At 39.1% G+C, this 9,456-nt stretch overlaps 1 non-coding gene across 1 annotated transcript; it reads left to right on the forward strand.

The window, feature by feature from the left end:
- The first annotated feature begins 8,765 nt into the window (after positions 1-8,765).
- Positions 8,766-8,872, forward strand: LOC141619154 (small nucleolar RNA R71). Its single transcript, XR_012531606.1, has one exon. It is a non-coding gene; the product is annotated as a small nucleolar RNA R71 (small nucleolar RNA).
- The last annotated feature ends 584 nt before the right edge of the window (positions 8,873-9,456 follow it).

Raw genomic sequence — 9,456 nt, forward strand, 5'->3', positions numbered from 1 at the left:
AATTCACTCGATCAATCAAATTGAACCGTTCGATCGAGTGTTTGATGTTGAACTGTAGTGAGGTGCTTGAGAAATGCTTCTTTTTCAATAGCCTCTTCAATTTTCGAGTCGTACAAATCTTCATCATCAATAGGCAACTCAGTTTTTTGATAGGAAGGACCGCTCTCAGTACAAATAGCAAGTACCTCCTCTGAATGCGCATAGCCTATCTAGGTAGCTAATTGAGCTATTTGAAATTCAAACAGCTTGATACGAGCTTCCCTAGCTTTATCATATTCTTGCACTAGAAGTACAAGTGCCTTCACCAAGGACTTAAATTCAGTGGCCGGATCTTCGTTTTCGTTTACTTGTCGTTAGGAGCACCTAGACCAAAAAAATATTTATAACTTCACAAACTACTCTACTATTAGTAAAGAGGTAAGTAAAGGTCGGATCCCAAGGGACGGGTATTGATGTAGAATTTTCGACTGCAAGTAGTGGTGTCTAAGGGTGTCACAATTTGGGTTGAGATAAGATCACTAAACTAAATAATAATGTAAATAAACAAGCAAGATGATTAAAATGAGATGTAAACAATTAATTAAAAGCACTAGGGTGTCATGGGTTCATAGGAGATTCATGGGAATTGATCATACAAAAATATTCTCAAATTATAAGCAAGCAATTATTGTTGTGATAGGATCGAGTTGGTTTATATCTTACAATCTTAGGAAGGTTTGGGTCCCGGAGCCGAATCGATTAGATTGTACAACACCTACAAGTCGACTTAATCCTCCCTACTCAACTATATGCATGGTCTAATGAGACTCGAGTTGGTTTATGTCTTACAAGTCACATTGAAAAGGTAAGTGATGGGTAAAAAATGCAAGGATTCAGAGGCTCGCATTTCATCAAACATAACATGTGCAAAAGTTGAGATCACAACAAGCAAGCAAATAAATTATGTGAACATATTAGATTAAGCATGAATCATCCCCCATGTTGGTTTTCCCTAGTTCCCCATTAACCCTAGTTAAGAAGACTACTCACTCATTATCAAGTTTAACATGCTAACAAGGTTGTCAATCATACTAGCAAGACAAAACATGATGAATAAATAAAGATGATTAACAATAATTAAAAAGGGATTAAGAGAATTGTACCTAATGATAATTCCAAAATAATAAGCAAAGAATAATAGAAGTACTTGATGAATGATTGGAAGGTTGTCAATCCTCCAAATAACCCCAAATAATCTTCAATTACCCAAAATAAATGATGAACAATAGAGAAATTAAGGAAATGAGATTTATATTAATACTTAATTAAAAGTTGATTACAAGATTAGAATGAGATTAAGATTGTATATGAAGAACCTTATGATCTAATTAGTTCAATGGGGTATTTATACTAAGGATTAGGTACATAAATTAGGGTTACTAAGGGCTTAAATGACGATTAAGACCCTTAAGAAAAGTTGAGGAAATGCTCCTCTAGAAGGAGATGCACATCTCCGCTTCGCTAGTCTTCAAGGAATATGCGCATCCCGAGTGGACTGAAGAGGAGACGGCTTGCACTGGGAAGGAATCCAAGCGGCCTGAGGCATGAGACGCTCGGATTGTAGAGGGCTAGGACGAGCGGACTGGCTACGGGACGCTCGGATTGTAGCCAGCCAGGACGCTCGTCCCGTGGCCAAGACACCCGGATAGTAGCTCAGCAAGCTTCTTTTTCTTTTCTTCTTTTCTTCTTCCAACAATCCTCAAGGATCTTGTTGGGGATGCAAGGATCTTCTCATCACTGCCCATCTACTTCATTATTTACATAGGCCTTCTAGTCTTGTCTTCACTTTGATGCTTGGTCATTAGGTTCGATCAATTTAGCTCCATTTTTGCTATGAAAAAGCAAGGTTTGCACTCCTCTCCTACCAAGGAAACAAAACCTTAAATAATATGCAAAACGGAAGACTAAAGATAGTAAATGACCCAATTATGCACTAAAAAGCATAGAAATAAGGCTAATTCGGGGACTAAATATGCACAAATATTGGTCACATCAAATATCCCAAAACCGAACCTTTGCTCGTCCCGAGTAAAGAGGTGGCAAAACTAGGTCCCTTATTTAAACTAACCTACTAATATAGCCGATATGAGACAATTAGCGGGTCTCACTCCGCCCCTTCAACTCACAACAAGACAACCATGAGGTAGGATGCCTTCTTGCAAGGCAAGGTGGGTCTTGCTAAAATGGCGACACATCCAATCATTAAAGCACACAAGATCAAGTAATGGATGCATCTACAAAAATGAATAGCCACTTTCCTCATCTAAGTGGCGGAAATTATCTAATGGGGAAGCAATTCAAGGGTACACATTCCATCATAGATACGGTTTCTTCAAACTACTAAGCCTAGAAGGATACCAATAAATAACCTCCAAGTTGTTTCAAGCTAGGGTACCTTTGTCCTCAATCGTTTAATGCTTTCATCAAGAGTAGACTCCCTATGGTGTTAGAAACACTGGAGGATCGCGGAATTCCCCTTCTTGCCTAGACAAGAAGAAGGGTCGTCCCCTCTCTACCATGCACAAAAGTGGATTCGATGGATAAAGGGATCAATAGTATTTGAGTTTCATTTTGGGAGTTTGCTTTTGTTGTTGTTTTTCCCCCCAATTTCTTGTGGCATATAACATTTGAGAACACTTTCCTTTTGCCATTTCTTTGATGTTTGCCATTTCAATACTTGACAATTTTCAACTTTTCTTTGCATTTCTTTTGAACATTTTCAAAGTCACCCCATTTGTAGTGAGGGTGCTTATTTTTGAAGCTTTAGGAGTCTATTTTTGCTCCTCTTTTCTTTTGATGCAATTACAAACTTTTTCTTTTCTTTTCATTTCTTGAACTCAAATTTGAACAATTTTTGTGCCCATTCCCTTTGATGACAAAAATATGGTAGAACATGGATGATGGTTGCATGGTTTCAAGGGTCACCTTGGAATAAACGATAGCCAAGGAGTTATCACACCACAAGGTACTCTTGACTAGGCCTTAATCCATGGGTCAAAGGATATTATCATGACACATCCTAGGGTGTTTTACAAGTATTCTAACAAGCAAAGTCTTAAGAAGAAAAAGTATCTACAAGGGCCTTATATAAACTTGTCAAGCTTCCCAAATAGACGGTTTCACAAAATTTTTCCTAAATGCAACTCTATGCCATGATGCAACTAACATTTATACATCCTAATGCATATGCTTCTACCAACTAGTATGCCAAATAAACTAAATGCAATCCTAATTTCACATTGTTTATACCGCATCAATCAAAATAAAGCCACATAGTCATTAACATAAAGAGGAAAAAGGAGATTGGAAAGATCATATCATGCGGTCTTCAATATCCTCATGTCTCGAATGTGACGTAGTCAATCAATGTGAAAAAGGATGAACAAACACAATATATACAAACAATATATACAAGACTACACTACAAAGGAAATGAACATATTTTTGGATTTTTCAATTTTTCAAAATTTTTTTGTATTTTCGAAATTTTTTAATTTTTTTTTGTTTTTGTTTTAAAAAGTCAAGTTAGAATTTCCCATCCCCACACTAGTATGGGCAGTGTCCTCAATGGCCAATACGATAGGAAATTATGCAATTTACATGAATATGCATGATTTCTAAGCTAAATGCAAATTATATGATATATAAACAAGAGTGAATGCAAACTAAGCTATGCTATATGATGCATGGTTTTTGTTATGGTGGAGAGCATAATTTAGATTAGCTCCCAATGCATATGCATAAACTTCCCCAAACCAAAATAGACACTATTTCTAATGTCAAAATTTTTGGGGGAGTTCATGCACAAAAATGCAATGCATGAAACTAAAATTTCTCGTTTTGGATTTTGAAAGTGGGAACAATAAAAATGAATACCTTAATGGAACCAAGGTGTTAGTCCTCTAATGTTGCTAGGACTCCACAAAATGATCAAGATAAAATAAAAATAAGAGAAGTAGACAAACCATAAAGGAGGTGTAAGCATGTAGGATCCTCCAAGTGTTTGCTAATCCTCACCCATCGTGTCATCATCATCATCATCATCAACTTCCTCACTTGAGGCATCATCAACCTCCATGGATGTGGAGTCATTTCCACTCTCACTTGCACTTTCTTGTTCATCCTCACTTTCCTCTTCTTCTTGAACTTCTTGAACTTCACCTTCTTGCTCACCACTCTCATCAACAACCATCTCCTCTTCACCCGGTCTACCACCTCTAGAAGTGCTAGGAAAGAAGACCTCCTTATCCGCCCAACTAGGCAAAGGACAAGATGGATCGAGAAGTCCTTACCTAGCAAGATGTAGGAGGGGCGGATATTGTGCTTTGTAAGCATCAACTCTATCATTATAAGCTTGTTTATGCATTTCCCTCATCAATAGAGTCAAGTAATCGTTTCCCGCCTTAGTATTGTCGGGGTTGAACTCGTGGTAGACAAATGGATAAGGTGGGGTGATAATGGAGGAGGAGGGCTCGACAACTTCTTCCCCTTGGTGTTGAATAATATATTAGGCATCTTCGGAGAGTAGGAGAAGGTAGTTTGGTCTGTGAACATTCAAGCGGCAAATCTTGCTAGGCAATGTGAAGGATTTAGCTTCATTTGTCAACCACCCAAATTTGTTATCAAGAGTATCATTCTTGACACATTTTAACTTTAGAACCATGGTGTCTAGATCAATGATATGACCTCCCTTTACCGGTGTATATGTGTCATTCTTGTTGAAATCCCGGTTAAAGTGCTTAGCCAAATAAGTCACTAATCCTCCATTGACAATAAAGGCCGTGCCTTCTTTGCCACAATCAACATTAAGCCATCTATCAATCAAAAGTCATAAAGCATTGTATGGCTTTGTGAACTCTCTCCCAATGTTCAAAGCCGACTCAAGAAGAACAAAATCAAGTTCGGTAAGATGATTTGTACCTTTCCTAGCTATCAAGGTATGCCCAACAACCTTATGCTATACTCTTATGCCCGGATGATGGACTAAGAGAGCACGACAATCATGGTAGGATGTGAATTCTTTTCTGGAAATGGTCTTCCATAGAGGAGCGGGGTCATACTTGGTAGGCTTCTTTGTAAAAGTCGGGTTATAACTAAGGCCAAATATCTTACCAATTTCGTCATAAGACAAGCATCTATCAACATTTTCAAGACTAAACTCAATAATGGTTCGGGTCTCCACCTTTGTGACTTTCAAAGAGCTCAAAAACTCTAAGGTGAGGGAGGAGTAGGTCAATTCTTGCATTTCAAACAATTTACTCAATCCCGTAGACTCGAAAAAGGTCTTTGTTTGCTGAAGAACACCCAATTTTGACAATGTATCTTGACAAATGAACTTGGAAGGCATGATGGTTTTCTTAGCAAAGAGAATAAATTTCTTCCTATGGGAGTCGGAAGTGAAAATTACCTCCGGATAGTCGGCTAATTGTTCAATGACCGGAGTAGTAGAAGTAGTAGCTTCCATAGGAGGGTCTTGCTCTTGAATTTCCAACCTTGCATTATGAACTACCAATGCCTTTGATACTTGCTTGTCTTGATGAGCTTGTTGTCTCTTAGAAAGGTTCTTCTTTTGGGGTGCCTTGCTTCCACCTTTTGTTCTTGCCATACTCGTTTGCTTAGTAACACCAATGAAAGCTTGAAATCTTCAATTTCTAGTAATACCCAAATCGATTTATGATAGATGGATGTTGCCTTGTATCCTAAAAATCGACTCAAAACTTGAAGATTTTGGTGTTTTAATCACTTGTTGTTGCTAAAGGAGTGATTTAATTTTGTTTTTAGGAAGTTTGGATTTGATTTGGTTGATTTTGGTTGAGAAATTTGATTTTTGTTGATGGAGAGGATGAGGGTTTTGGGGTTTTGGGTAGTGTTTGTGTTTGAAATAATGAAAATAAATTGGGAAGGAGGGGTTTAAAGACTCGCTAGATTTTGAAAAGCAGAGGGTGACGAGCGAATTCAGCCTTGGGACACTCGGATTCTTCAGTTTCTGGGTTCAGGAAAAAACGCTTGGGGACGAGCGTCTCGAAGGTAAGACGAACGGATTCTTGAGCTGGGACGAGCGTCTTTTGCTTGAGACGCTCGGATTCCTTTCCAGGGAGAAATCCCAAAAATTGGCAGTGTAAAGATGAGCGTCTTTTCCTCTGGGACGACCGTCCTGGCTGAGACGAGCGGATTCGTTGCTGGGACGCTCGGATTCTCAGTCAGACCCAAAAATTAATTTTGCAGCTTCACAAGACGAGCGTCGTATGCACTGGACGCTCGGGTTCATTCCAAGACGAGCGGGTTTCCCTCGGGCCACTCGGATTCTGCCTCTTCCACACGGATTCAGGTCCATCCGTGGGTGCTTCGTAACCCGTGTCATTTCATTCTTCAATTCTTGTGTTCTTCATTGTGGGGGCACTACAAAGGCTTGGATAGCCTAGGCAATTGATATCCCCACACTAAGGCAAAACACTACACATCAATAAACTCATAAGTCCATCCCTTACTTCTCTCAAAATGATGAAAATCTTGATCGAGGCATAGAAATGTAAATCCAAAAATGACAAAAATGCAATACGATAATTAAAATACAAGCTACGGAGTTAGAATATTTACAAATGGTGGTTTAGGGAGGACTCCACCAAACTCTCATCCAATAATGAGATGTCAAGGGGGCATGTTCAAGGTGTTGTTGATGTTACTCAACACCTTGAAGAAGTAGTCAAAAGCTTGTTCATTGTCATGATAAAGATCTTCAATAGACCTTTGCATTTGTTGTTCTCCATGATGGTCTTGGGCCATAGCATTACTGATATAGGGATTGAATATCCCTTCAAACTCATCATCCCAAAGACCGCATACTTCGTCCACTTGATCACTAAAAATGTCTTGAGTTGATGAAGACAACTCTCCTTCTTTCTTTTCTTGGCCAATGATGCCTTCTTCTTCACTTGTCATGGGTGAGCTTTTCAAGCTCTCATTGTTGTAATTTCCTTGCTCTTTTGATGGAGCATCATCCACTTTCTTCTTCCATTGAAATGCCAACTTCTTCTTATCATCTTTCCGGCTATAGTGATCAACCATAAAACAGGCTCATGTAATCGTGGAGCTCTCATAGTTTTGTCAAGATTGAAAGTGATGGTTTCATCTCCCACTTCAAGGATGAGCTCTCCATGTTTCACATCGATCACCGCTCCCGCGATGTGTAAGAAAGGTCTTCCTAAAATAATAGGAGTGTTGGAGTCTTCTTCCATGTCAACAATAACAAAATCCACCGGGATGAAGAATTTGCCAATTCTTACGGAACATCTTCCCATACCCCTAAAGGTGTCTTTGTTGATCTATCCGCCATTTGAAGTGTGATGTTGGTGCATTTGAGTTCTCCCATTCCTAGCCTCTTGCTTACCGAATATGGCATGACACTAACACTTGCCCCAAGGTCACATAAAGTTTTGTTGATTGTAGTGTCACCAATAATGCATGGAATGGAGAACCTTCCCGGATCCTTGAGCTTTGGAGGTGAACTTCCTTGTAGGATGGCACTACTCACTTTAGTGAAAGCAATAGTCTCAAGCTTCCGGATTGATTTCTTCTTTGTAAGGATATCTTTCATATATTTTGCATAGGCCGGAACATGATTGATTAATTCCGTAAATGGAATTGAGACTTCTAAATTCTTCACAATCTCCATGAATTTTCCAAGTTGGTCATCAAACTTAGGCTTAGCTTGACGACTCGGGAATGGAAGTCTAATCACAATAGGCTCCTTTTATTTGGCCTTCTCTTCATTCTTCTTTGAAACTTCTTGAATGGTGGGTTCTTCTTCTTTAGAGTTTTCAACAACTCTTTCCTTATCACTAGCATTCACAACATCTTTATCAACGGGCATCTTCGGCCCTTCATACCTTGTACCACTCCTCAAATGGATGGCACTCACCGATTCTTGTCTTGGGGGATTACCTTGAGGTGGTAATTGCCGCTTTTGTCTTTGTGAACTTGAAGATGCTAATTGAGACATTTGGGTCTCCAACATCTTTGTTTGAGCTAGTATGTTATTAATGGTGATGTCTTTTGCTTGGCTATCCTTTTGTATTTGAGTGAAAAACTCTTGTTGGTTATTTTGCATTTGGAGGACCGCTTTTTGAACATCAAAACCTTGGTTTTGGTTGTAAAAGGGTCTTTGATTTTGGTTTCTCATTGGAGGTGGGGTGTATGTTAGTTGAGGGTTTTGAACATTTTGGCTTTTGTATGAGAGATTTGGATGGAATTTGGTGTTTTCATTGTAATAGTTGGAATAAGGGGTACCACTCTTGTATGCTTGAAAAGCATTCACTTGCTCACTTGTTCCCCTACATTCACTTTGGTCATGTCCCAAAGTTTCACAATTCTCACATATTCCACTTGGAATTTATGAAGATGCCACCATGGCATTAACATGTTGCTTTGGTGATTTGGAAGCTTCTTCAAGTTTAGCCATAGCCTTCTCAAACTTCAAGTTGATGGTATCAATATGAGCACTAAGTTGAGCACCCAATTGAGTAATAGAGTCCACTTCATGCTTTCCTCCTCTAGTAGCCTTCCGAGGTCTACTATATTGTGAGTTATGGACCGCCATTTCCTCAATCTTGTTCCATGTTTGATTATCATCAACTTCGGTGAACATACCATTTGATCCCATGTTGAGAATGTTTCGGGAGTCTTCATAAAGACCATTCCAAAATTGTTGTACCAAGAACGACTCGCTAAGTCCATGATGAGGACATGAGCGACAAGTTCCTTTGAATCGCTCCCAAGCTTCATAAAAAGATTCTTCGTCCCTTTGTTTGAACCCCGTGATTTGGGCTCTTATCATGTTAGTCTTTTCCGGAGGGTAGAACTTTTTGTAGAAAGAAAGAGCCAATTTATTCCAAGAGTCAATACCAAGAGTAGCCTTATCAAGGCTCTTTAGCCATTGTTTTGCGGTACCAATCAAAGAAAAAGGAAATAAGACCCATCGAATTTGGTCTTGAGTCACTTCGGTTTGTGAACTCGCATCACAATAGTCACAAAAAGTCTCCATATGAGAATGAGGGTCTTCACTAGGCATCCCCCCCAAATTGGCTTCTTTCGACTAATTGGATAAATGCGGATTTAGCAATGAAATTACCGGTCAAATGTTGTGGTGTGGGAGTACCATTTGGTAGGTTCTCCTCGGTTGGTACGGAATGTGATGAAAATTTAGGCATTGTGGGTTGATTTTGTGGTGGGTTTTGTGTTGGGTTCTCCTCTCCTTCTCTTGCAAAAGGGTTGATGAACTCAATATTGTTTGGTTGAATATCCACAATCTCACCAATACCTCTCAAAGTATTTCTAGCAAGTCTTCTATTGGTTGTCAAAGTCCTTTCAATTTCGTGATCAATGGGTAATAAGTTACCTTGTGATCTTATAGACATGCAA

Source organism: Silene latifolia, chromosome 1 (genome assembly GCF_048544455.1).
Source record: "Silene latifolia isolate original U9 population chromosome 1, ASM4854445v1, whole genome shotgun sequence".
NCBI classification, from domain to species: Eukaryota; Viridiplantae; Streptophyta; class Magnoliopsida; order Caryophyllales; family Caryophyllaceae; genus Silene; species Silene latifolia.